The sequence below is a fragment of the Castor canadensis genome, chromosome 2 (assembly GCF_047511655.1).
Source record: "Castor canadensis chromosome 2, mCasCan1.hap1v2, whole genome shotgun sequence".
Taxonomy (NCBI): domain Eukaryota; kingdom Metazoa; phylum Chordata; class Mammalia; order Rodentia; family Castoridae; genus Castor; species Castor canadensis.
This window is the reverse complement of record NC_133387.1, coordinates 174,224,265-174,236,930: the sequence shown is the minus strand read 5'-3', so window position 1 is coordinate 174,236,930 and position 12,666 is coordinate 174,224,265. Positions and strand designations below refer to the sequence as shown.

The window sequence follows — 12,666 nt, the reverse complement described above, 5'->3', positions numbered from 1 at the left end:
AAAAAGGCCTGGCAGAGTGGGTCAAGCACCTGCCTAGCAAGCGTGAGGCTCTGAGTGCCACCAAAGCAAAAGAAATCTCAAGCCTATCCCTTGTTTTTCTGGCTCGTTTCTCTCTCTCTCTCTCTCTCTCTCTCATTCTCTGAGACAGTGTCTCACTATGCAGCCCAAGCTGGCCTGGAACTCACTATGTAGTCTAACTGGCCTCAAGCTTAAAATTCCCTGCCTCAGCCTCCCCAGTGGTAGGAGTCACCCACCTGGTTCCCACCCTGCCTTTCACCTAAATTATTTTTTTTTTAAATCTTCCAGCCACATCTTTAATCCATTCTCCACACAATAGACAGAGCTTTAGAAAGTGGAAATCCATTCTTCTCTCTGCCTTAAATCCTTCAGTGGTTCCCATCTCCCTTTCAGAATAATGTCTAACTCCTTATTCCTATTGTGCTTTCTAAGGACTCCGAGAACTTTTACCTGTATATACCTTCTTACCATATGCTCCTTTGCACTCTGTGTTTCAGCCATAATTTCTAAAATGTACCAGTGTTTCTCCCACATGTTCATGTGGCATTTGCTTTCCTCCTTCCATGTCCTCCACCTGTATACCTTTCTCCTGAAAGTCCTACTCCTCCATCACATGCCGTGTAAAGCCCTTCTAAGCCACCTTCAAGTTCCTTCTTTGAGCTACAAGAACACCAAGAGTGTTCTGTATCAAAACACTAATCCTGCTAAATTGCATTTATTTGCATAACTATCTATCTGCCCCAATAAACTAGGGAAAGACCATTACTGTTTTTTCTGTTTTATATCCTTACTTCCTAGCATGGTGTCTAGCTTTGGAGTAGGTACAAAACAAGAAGAAATCTTCAGCCCTTGGTAACTGGTGAGGAGATAGAGAAAAATAGCTCAAGAATGACTCCTGGTTTCCAGGTCAGCTAAGGTGACAGATTGATGGCAGAAATAACATTACATAGAATTGGAAATACAAGCAGAATAGGGAAGTATGGAGGAAGATATGTTCAGTTTAGACATGGTACATTCCCGGGGTCTGCCATATAATTGAAGGCAATTCGATCAAGATCAAGAAAGATTCAGATAATGATACAGGTTTGGAAATTGTCAGCATACAGAAGATAGCTGAAATGGCAGAAGTAGAAGAGATCACCCAGGAAAATGCATACAAACTAAGCAAGATGATACTGAGGACAGAAATTCAAGTAATATCAGTATTTAAGGGGCAAGAGGAAGAAAAGAATCAAAGGACACAATAAAGTCTACATGAAAACCAGGAAAAGGGGTTTTTCCAGAAAATCATCCCCTGGAAAAACCAATGTCTGAGAGACAAGTGTTAGAGAGAAAGAAAGGCTTTATGCAGTGGGCAAAGAATGGAGAAGAGGGAACTTTGGCTCACAAATCAGCTTCTCAACCTAAGGGGATTGGGTGTTACAAATATTGGATAGGAATAGTGAGAAGAATGATAGGTTAAAAGGGGGGAGGAATACTTAGGATCTTTCTGGTAACAAGTAGAGACCCTCTAGGAACTCAAGTTACCACCTCTTTTCCCTCCTTTCATGGTCTGGTGTTTCCACTCACTGTGGCTGGTAAATTTAGCCTTAAAGTTGGGGAGAAAGAGCTGGGCCCTGGTGGTTTATGCCTGTAATCCTAGCTACTCAGAAGGCAGAGATCAGGAGGATCGCAGTCCAAAGCCACCCCAGGCAAATAGTTCACAAGACCCTATTTTGAGAATACATAACACAAAAAGGGTTGGTGGAGTGGCTCAAGGTGTAGGTGCTGGGTTCAAGCCCCAGTACCACACACACAAAAAAAAGTTGGGGAGCGAGAGACTAGGCAAGTTTAGGTCAAATTAACCCTGTATTATTGTTCTGGACAAAACACTTCTCAAATGTTCAACATGAAGTGGGGTTTGGAACTTCATGCCTGTAATCCTGGCACTCAGGAAGCAGAAGCAGGAAGATTGCAAGTTCACGGCCAGCCTGGGCAAATAGCAAAAATGTTCAGCATGCCTGTATGCAGAGCTGGGTAGGATCTGGCCCAAAAGTGAAGGCAACAAAGGGGACAGACACAATATGAAGACAAATATGCTAAACCCTTTCATTTCAGTCACTTGTTGCATATCAGGACTAAGTGAAAAGTCAACGTTTTCAGCAAAAGTGACCTCAGGTTCCTGAAAAGTAACCTAAGCAACTGTAATCACCCACACACTAGAGGAGATAGCTACAGCAAAGCTAGTGGGAAACTACTAACATATTGCTCAGTTGTGTGACCTCCAAAATGAGTGATTTTTAAGTCAACTAAGAGCTAGTGAAACCAGAGGATTTATTTAGGCCGTCCCTTGATAAAGTGTTTTAAGAGGGCTGGGATATAAACCACTTAAGTGGTTAAGTGTTTACCTAGCATTGCCCTGGGTTTGAAAAAAAAAAAAAAGTTTAAAGAAGAAAATACTAATTCAAGGAACTTTTAAATGTCCACCTTTTGTTGACTGCATTTTGTGGCCCCCACACTTATATGTTGAAGTTCTAACCCCCAAGGTGATGATATTTGGAGGAGAGGCCTTTGGGACACAATTACCTTTAGATGAGGTCATGAAGATGGGGTCCCCATAATGGGATTAATGTCCTTATAAGGAGAGGAAGTGATCACTGATCAGTGATCAGATCTCTCTCTCTCTCTCTCTCTCTCTCTCTCTCTCTCTCTCTCTCTCTCTCTCTCATGTATTCAGTGAGAAAACAGCCATCTGCAAGCCAGAAAGAGAGCCCTCATCAACAACTTAGCCAAGATGACACCCTGATCTTAGACTTCCGCTTCCTGACTCATGAAAAATAAATAGCTATTTCTTACCCAGTGTACGGTATGTTGTTAGCAGCTTCAACTAACTAAAGCAATTCCCACAGAAGGGTGTACATATGTGCATGTATAGTAAAGAATTTATTCTTAGCAGGGCATCGGTGGCTCATGCTTGTAATCCTAACTACTCAGGAGGCAGAGATCAGGGGACTGAGGTTAGAATTCAGCCTGGGAAAACAGTTTGTGAGATCCTATATAAAAAAAAACCCATCACAAAAAAAGAGCTGGTAGAGTGGCTCGAGTGTAGGGCCTAAGTTCAAAGCCCAGTACTAAAAAAGAAAAAAAAAAGAATTTAATTTTATTGAAAGAGAGAGTTGGTCTTTGCACCTTGTTTTCTTTCAGGAGGTAATCTTAATCTCTATCTCTAAATCCTTGGAATACCATGCTTGGTATGAGTTCTTTTGCTTGTCTGGATGCCAGGGGTCACACAGAAATAGTGGCAATGTGATTTAGGGTGGGGTCTTTGTCATATGGTATCATGGTAACCTCCAGAGAGGCTGGAGACCTATTAACCATGTTGACAGTCAACCATGCTTATGTGATGGGACCCCAATAAAATATGTGAATTACCAAGGCTCAGGTGAGTGATCCTGGTTGGCAATACTTCATTGATGTGTTTTCACAACTCAGTACTGGAAAAGTAACACTGTCCATGAATCCATCAGAATAGAGCAAATGGAAATTTTGGGTTTGGAACTTTCTTGGACTCTTCCCCATGTGCTTTTTCTCTTGATCCATTTTAATCTTTATCTTTTAGCTATAATGAACTGTACTTATGAGTGTGATAGCTTTCGATGAGTTCTGTGAGTCCTTCTAGCAAATTGTCAAACTGGGGGTGTTCATGGGGTCCCCTGAGATGCAACTGGCATCAGAAGTAGGAGTGGTCTTATAGACTGTACTCCTTTAATTTCACAGTTGGCCGAAAGGCATGCACTAAAATGTACATAGCAGCACTATTCCTGGCTGCAATTCTGCTACCCACCAAGACATTATCAGCAGTAAATGGATTTAAAATAATATATTTATACAGTAGACTGCTATACAAAAGAAAATGAATCAATGTCATAAATAATAAATTAGGCAAAAGAATCAAAACACGAAAGAAAATGAATGCCGCAGGGTTCTACTTACAGAAAGATATAAAACAGGCAAAACCAATCTAGGTGATAGAAATCATGTTAGTGGTTGTATTTAGAAAAGGAAAAGGAAAGGATATACTGTTCTATTTATTGATCTGGGTGGGGATTACATACGTAAATTCAGTTAGAAAATTTATTGAGCTGTGCACTCACAATTTGTTTGTTTTTCTGTATGCTGCATTTCATTGCAAAGTTTTTGTCAAGAAAAGCTTAAGGCAGGTGTGGTGGTACATGCCTGTAATCCCAGCTATTTGGGAGGCTGAGGTAGGAGGATTGAAAACCAAACCATGACAGCAACAAAATATGTGGGTGTATGTGTGTGTGTATATATACACATATGTGTAGATACATACTTTATATATATATTCTCAGAAATCCACAATAGCAACAACTACTGCAAATAAATATATTCATTATATAAATTTCTCCCAATTTAGAAACAGATTCTTTTTTTTTCTTTTTTCTTCTTTTTATTTTATTTTTTTTACATTTATTCACTTGTGTATACCTTGTTTGGGCCACCTCCTCCGCCCCACCTTAAAAACAGATTCTTTCAGCTTTTTATTTTTATTTACTTATCTATTTATTTTGCAATACTGGAGCTTGAACTCAGGGCCTACACTTTGAGCTACTCCACCAGCCCATTTTTTGTGATGGGTTTTTTAAGCTAGGTTCTCCTGAACTATTTGTCCAGGGTGGCTTTGAACCATGATCCTTCTGATCTCTGCATCCAGAGTAGCTATGATTATAGACATGAGTCATCGGTGCCAGGCAGTTTCTTTCTATTTTAATGCCTGATCTCTCTTTAGGTTTAAGCTTTCCTATTCCTTTCTTTTTTGGTGGTAGTGAGGACTGATCTAGGCCCTCATGAGTGCAAGCACTATACCACTGAGTATACCCCAGCCCTTTTGAAATTTTTTACTTTGAGACAGGGTCTCACTAAATTGTCTTGGAGTGCTAGAATTATGGGCATGCTAACCATGCCCAGTCTTGAAAATGGAAAAAAAATAGTATTTTTTGTAGCAATAGGGTTTGAACTCAGGGCCTCATGCTTTCTGGGCAGGTGCTCCATCATGTAAGCCATTCCACCAGCCCTTTTTTGTGTTGAGTATTTCTGAGATAAGGTCACTCTGACTATTTGCCCAGCTGACTTTGAACTGTGATCCTTTTCATCTCTGCCTTCTGAGTAACTAGGATTACAGGCATGAGCCACTGGTGCTTGACTAGAAAATTTTTATAGCAAAGGAAAGTTGGAGAAATCAGATAGAGAAACTGGAAAAAGATGTGTGTGTGTGTGTGTGTGTGTGTGTGTGTGTGTGTGTGTGTGTGTGTGTGTTTGAGACAGGATCTCAACACATGCTTGCCTGGAACTTCCTATGTAGCCTAGGCTGCCCTCAAACCCACAATCCTCCTGCCTCAGTCTCCCTAGTGCTGGGATTACAGACGTGCCTCCAGCTGGAATTTGTAATTTATGGTTCTGAGATCAAAATAAGGATCAAATCCAGGCCTTGTGCTGCTACATAAGGGCTCTACCACTGAGCTACATCTTCACCCCTTGAGATTTGTACTTTAAACCAGTCCTCCAAATCTGTAATACAAGTTGTCTTGGACTTCACCTTGAGAAAAAGTGTTCTGAGGTAGTAATAGATGCAGAAACAGAATAGTACTTGGAGTAAGATGATGGTCATCATTGTCTTCAATTGCCATTTATTTTCCCTAGGAAAGCTTTTGTATTTTTTGTTTGTATTTGAATTTGGTTTATTTTATTTTAGTGCCTGTATGTTACCATGCAAAGTGCTGGGCAAGGTTTCTATTTTCTCCTAGTTTCAGATCTTCATTTGTAATATACTATGTAGCTCAAGGTAAGTTTTTTTGGTTTTGTTTGTTTTGAGGTGCTGGCGCCCAACCCTCAGAGTAATGTTGAAAATCAAATTAAATTATGTATGAGGATGCAATGGTTTGGACATGGTTTTCTTTTTTGGCATCACTGGGGTGTAAACTCAGGGCCTCACACTGGCTAGGCAAGTGCTCTATCACTTAAGCCACTCCGCCAGCCCTTTTTTGTGGTGGGTTGTTTTGAGATAGGATCTCTTGAACTATTTGCCAGGCTGGCCTACAACTGCTATCCTCTTGATCTTGATCTCTGCCTCCTGAGTAACTAGGATGATAGTCACGAGCCTCTGGCACCTAGCTTGAACATAGTTTTTCTAACAGGTTCTCAGAAACTGCTTTTACTAAAAACAAAACAAAACAAAAATAAAATAACTCTTCACTTGAGTCTGCCAATACTGCCTCCATTTTTTTTTCTTTTTTTGGCAGTAGTTGGGTTTAAACCCATGGCTTCATGTTTGCTAGGTAGGTGTTCTACCAAATGAGCCACTCCATCAGCCCTTTTTTAGTTGGATATTTTCAAGGCAGAGTCTCTTAAACTGTTGGCCAGGGTTGGCCTTGAACCACGATTCTCCTGATCTCTGCCTCCTGACTCGCTAGCCCTGTAATAGGCACGAGCCACTGGCTACCGACTCCATTTTGTATCAGTCCTTTTTGCTCTGAGCCATTCTCTCATGTAGTCACCTTTCAGTCACCTTGGATTCCAGGAACAATAGAGTTATGGCTAAACATCTGTGACAAAAGATGAAATTATCTCCTCAAGCAGCAATGACTTTCTTATGGTGAGGCCATAAGAAAGGCCCCACCTGGCCAATCCAGAGATGATAATCAGCTGGCCCACCAGAACCATTTAATTATGCTCATCTCCCACCCCCTTCGTCAATTCTTCCTCTATTGAAGTCATTACACTTATGTCTGTACCCTGAAGATGGGCTGAAATGCTTACTCCCACTTCCAGAGTGGGGCTGACTCACTAGTAAATCTTTTTTGACCTTCACCACTACTCATCTCTTTAATTGGCATATTAGGGCAAGTGGCTAAACTTGACATGTTGAAACCCCTGGAGTTGGGCCTCTGGCCTAGGACTCAGGTTGCAGCTTGAGTGTGTTCCCTAAGGGTTCCTGTGTTGGAGTTTAATTCTCGTTGTTAGCTGTTAAGAAGAGGGTGGATACTTCCTTTTTAAGACGGTGGAAACTTACTCTGACTAGACTATGGTGTTTAGATAAGGTCATCAGGGTGGAGCCCATGACTGAATACTGATGGCTTTGAAAGAGGAAAACAGAGGCACATATGCTGCTCCCTGTCTCCTGCCATGTGTTGCACTGTGCCATTCTGGACTTTCACAGCAAGAGAATCATCACTAGAGGTGGGTCCTCATCCTTGGGCTTCCCAAACTACAGGCCAAAAGAAACCTCTTTTTATTAAAATTTACCCAGCCTGTGATGTGTAATTGGCAATAGAAAATAGATCAATATAAATTTCTGGAGGTGTAGCTCAGTGCTTAGCATGTATGAGGTCATGGTTCAATAACCAGTACTGAAGAGAGAGAGAGAGAGAGAGAAAGGTGCCAGTGGCTCACGCCTATAATCCTTGCTATTCAGGAGCAGAGATCAAGAAGCAATCATGAGGATCCTGGTTGAGGATTAAAGGAAATAATCCCTGAACTTCACAAAGATTCAGGAATATTTGTGTTCTCTTCAGCCAGCATGGGGGAAAAAAACTGTAAGAATTAAGGAGCTGGGCACTGGTGGCTCACGTCTGTAATTCTAGCTACTTGGCAAGCTGAGATTAGGAGGATCTAAGTTCAAGACCAGCCCAGGCAAGTAGCCCATGAGACCCTATGTTTAAAATAACCAGAGCAGAATGGACTAGAGGTGTGGCTGAAGTGGTAGAGTGCCTGCTTTGCAGGCAGAAGCCCTGTGTTCTACCCAGGCCCACCAAAAAAACCAAACAAAAACAATGGGCTAGGATGTAGATCAGTGGTAGAGCACTTGCCTGGTATGCGAGAGGCCCTGGGTTCTATTCCAGCACCAAAAAAGAAAAGACAAAGAAAAAAAAGAGAGGGTTGGCAGAGTGGCTCAAGCAGTAGACCCTGCCTAGCAAGCGTGAGGCCCTGAGTTCAAACCCAGTACCACCACCAAAAAAATCTGAAACTTCTGTGCCTCAAAGGATACTAGCAACAGGTGAAACATCGGCGTATAAAGTGAGAGAAAATATTTGCAAATCATTATAGCACACCTGTGGCACACAGGAAATTAATACAGCTGTTTGCTAATGCACTCAGGGATTGATTCCAGCACACTCCTCCCACCCTCCCTCCACCCCTGAGGAGTTGGCATAAGAGGTTAATATTCAGAATATGTAAAGAATTCTCACACCCAGCTCGAGTGAAAAATGGGCAAAGGACATAAATAGACCCTTCTTCAATGGCCAATAAGGACATGAAATATGTTCAGCATCACCAATCATTAGAGAAATGCAAGTCAAAACCACACCGAGATACTGCTTCACACCCCTTAGGGTGGTTGTTACAAAAAATAAGAATTGGAAAATAACAAGGGTTGACAAGGATGTGGAGAGATGGAAAAACTTGTATGTCATCGGTGGAAATGTAAAGGGGAGCGGCTACTATTGAAACCAGTATGGCAGCTCCTAAAAAAATCAAATGCAGGTCATATCAGTTCTGTGGTGGAGGCTTTCCGGCCTGAGAGTGGGCTGAGGAGGCTGGCGACCGTATCACCTGCGTTTTCGCTGACGGGTGCCAGGGCTGGGGGGGAGCAGCCCTCTGAAGGAAGCACCATGATTTCAGCCGCGCAACTGTCGGGCGAGTTAATGGGCCGGGACCGAAACCTTGCCCCGGACCAGAAGCTCAGCAATGGGCGGTAGGGACCACGAGAGCATTTGTATTATCTCTGTGGTTTTTGTCCTGTGGAGTTGTTCACAAATACTCGTTCGGATCTTGGTCCATGTGAAAAAATTCATGATGAAAATCTACGAAAACAGTATAAAAAGAGTTTTCGTTTTATGAAAGTTGGCTATGAGAGAGATTTTTTGCGCTACTTACAGAGCTTACTGGCAGAAGTAGAACGTAGAATCAGACGAGGCCATGCTCGTTTGGCATTACCTCAAAACCAGCAGTCATCTGGGGCTGCTGGCCCAACAGGCAAAAATGAAGAAAAAATTCAGGTTCTAACAAACAAAATTGATGTGCTTCTACAGCAGATTGAAGAATTAGGATCTGAAGGAAAGGTCGAAGAAGCCCAGGGAATGATGAAATTAGTTGAACAGTTAAAAGAAAAGAGAGAATTGCTTCGATCCACAACCTCAACAATTGAAAGTTTTGCTGCCCAAGAAAAACAAATGGAAGTTTGTGAAGTGTGTGGAGCCTTTTTGATAGTAGGAGATGCCCAGTCCCTTGTAGATGATCATTTGATGGAAAAACAGCACATGGGCTATGCCAAAATTAAAGCCACTGTAGAAGAATTAAAAGAAAAGTTAAGAAAAAGGACAGAAGGAACCTGATCAGGATGAGCGTCAAAAAAAAGAGAAGCAAGAAAGAGAGGAAAGAGAAAAAACGGGAGAGAGAAAGGGAAGAAAGGGAAAGGAAAAGACGAAGAGAAGAAGAAGAAAGAGAGAAAAAAGAGCTCGTGACAGAGAACGAAGAAAGAGAAGTCGTTCACGAAGTAGACACTCAAGTAGAACTTCTGATTGAAGATGTAGCAGGTCTCGGGACCACAAAAGGTCACGAAGTAGGGAAAGAAGGAGAAGCAGAAGTAGAGATCGACGAAGAAATAGAAGCCATGACAGATCAGAAAGAAAACATAGATCTCAAAATCGGGATCGAAGAAGGTCAAAAAGCTGAGATCGAAAGTCATATAAGCACAGGAGCAAAAGTCGGGACAGAGAACAAGATAGAAAATCCAAGGAGAAAGAAAAGAGGGGATCTGATGATTAAAAAAAAAAAAAGTAGTGTGAAGTTCAGTAGTGGAGAAAAACAGTGAAGACACAAACGCTGACTGAATCGAAGAAAAGTAATATTAAGAATGAGGTCAATGGGACCAGTGAAGACATTAAATCTGAAGGTGACACTCAATTAAAACTGATCTGATAAGACCTCAGATCAGACAGAGGACTACCGTTCGAAGATTTTTTGAAGAATACTGAAAATGGCATAAAGTGAAGATTGACATTAAAATGAGGTGAAAGAAAGCTATAGTGGCATAGAAAAGTATAAAGCTCACTTAGTTTTTTTTTTAATTAAAAATTAATTCAGGACTGATGTGACCTACCAGATTTCAGAACATGTGTTAATAGCAAATATGCCACTTAGGTTCCGTATCATACTTTTTCTGTAAGAGTTTTTAAGAAATATTACCTAAACATGTGGCTTGCTCAGTGTTTAATTGCAAGTTTTCATGCTTGGACTTTGAAAACAGGATTAAACGTTAGTATTCATGTGAATCATACTAAGTGGGATCCCATTTTTACAACTCTGCTATACTTAGCCTTTGGATTTAGAAGTAAAAATAAAGTATCTCTGACTTTCTGTTAAAAAAAAATCAAATGCAGAAACTTATGGTTCAACAATTCCACTTCTAGGTATATACCCAGAGAAGTGAAAGTAGGAATCACACAGGTTTTTGTACACCAGTGTCCACAGTAGCAACATTACTCACAACAGCCAAAAGATAGAAACAACCCAAATGTCCATTGATGAACTAATAGAGAAAATATATGGCAGAATATTGCTAAAGGTGGAACATATTATTCAGGGTGACTTGAATTTTTGTTCCCAGGACATAGTCACTCATATTTGACTCAGATAAAAAACCTATTTTCTTTCTTTTTGGTGGGACTAGGGTTTGAACTCAAGGCTTTACACTTGCAAAGCAAGTGCTTTACTGCTTGAGCCACACCTCCAGTCCATTTTGCTATTGTTATTTTGAAGATGAGATCTTGCAAGCTTTTTGCCTTAACTGGCCTCGAGCCACAATCCTCCAGATCTCAGTCTCCCAAGTAGCTAGGATTACAGTTGTGAGCCACTGGCACCAGCAGAATCTATTTTCTTTTCCTTCCTTCCTTTCTTCCTTTCTTCCTTTCTTCCTTCCTTCCTTCCTTCCTTCCCTCCCTCCCTCCTTCCTTCTTTCCGTCCTTCCTCCTTTTTAAAAGAATATTATTAAAGAAATCAAAGGGGAGGAAAATATTTTGCTAAGTGAAAGAAGCCAGACACAAAAAAACCTTATCTTATGTGACCTCTCTTGCATGAGGAATCTGAAATAGTCAAATTCACAGAAGCAGAAAGTAGAATGGTGGTGTTCCAGGGCAGAGGCAAGGGTGGTGATAGAGTTATTATGTAACGGGTTCAGAGTTTCAGACTGGATGATAGAAAGTTCTACAGCAGGGTAGTGATAATGATTGCACAACAGTGTGAACGTCCTTTATGCCCCTGAACTGAACCTTAAAAATGGTTAAAATGGTAACTTTTTATGTCATATATGCTCTATACTTTTTGCCATAGTTTTTTTTTGTGCTTTTTAAAATTTTTTGTGGCAATACCAGGGTTTGAACTGATGGCCTCACACTTGCTAGGCAGGCGCTCTACCACTTGAGCCACTCCACCAGCCCTTTCTTGTCTTGGGTCTTTTCAAGGTTGAGTCTCGCAAACTAGTTGCCCAGGCTGGCCTCCAATTGCAATCCTCCTGATCTCTACCTCCCAAGTACAGGTGTGAACCACTGGCACCCAGCTTTGCACTTTTCTTATTTTTTTTTTTTTTTATATTTGGTCCTGGGGATTGAACCCAGGGTGTTGTTCGTGCTGAGCACATGCTTTACCGCTGAGTTACAGTTACACTCGCAGCCCACCATATTTTTAAAAGATAAGAACTGGAGACATGGCTCAAGCTGTAGAGCACCTGCTTTGCAACAGCACAGCCCTGAGTTCAAACCCCAATCTCTCACACACACACAAAAGATAGAAAAGCAAATAAACAAACAATAACCAGAAAAACACCTTACTCCCCAAACATCACCAACCTAGTTTGTGGCTAGGACAGAGCTGAGCGTATCATTTACCCTAGTAAGGGGGATGTCACCTGAACTACTTCCTTTGGTGGTTCTCAAGAGGGAAAGGTAAGATCAAAATTTACTGAACACTCAGTCTGGGTGTGTGGTTCAGGTCTGTAATCCTAGCACTGCAGAGGCCAGTGCAGCAAGATCATGAGTTTGTGGCACCCTAAGCCACACAGAGACTCTGACTCCCCTGCTCCCTGCAAATTGCTGAAAGCTGGAAGTTTATTTAAGGCAAATTTTTCAATGAAGAGAATTTGATTAGGATTGAGTAGGAACCACAGTACAACAATTTACAATGAATAAAAATAGCAAGGTGAGGATTTTGAGAAGAGGAATTCAAAGTCTTTTCTTTTTCTTTTTTTTTATTGGGATGGGGTTTGAACTCAGGGCTTTGTGCTTTCAAAGCAGGTGCTCTAGCACTTGAGCCACATGTCCAGTCCATTTTGTTCTGGTTATTTTGAAGACAGGTCTCTCGAAGTATTTTCCTGGACTGGCCTCAAACCCCAATCCTCCTGATCTCAGACTCCCAAAGTACAGGTATGAGTCACCACACTGGTGGTACTGGAATTTGAACTCAGGACCTGGCACTTGCTACATAGGTGTTCTACCGCTTGAGCCACATCCAGAGACAAATTTGCAATTCTTAATAACTTTTTTTTTTTTGCATGACTGGAGTTTGAACTTAGGGCTTCTCCCTTGCAAAGCAGGC

The 12,666-nt window shown here is 41.4% G+C and overlaps 1 pseudogene; it reads left to right on the top strand.

Annotated features, from left to right (window-relative positions):
• The first annotated feature begins 8,672 nt into the window (after positions 1 to 8,672).
• Positions 8,673 to 10,137, top strand: LOC109700306 (luc7-like protein 3 pseudogene; annotated as a pseudogene).
• The last annotated feature ends 2,529 nt before the right edge of the window (positions 10,138 to 12,666 follow it).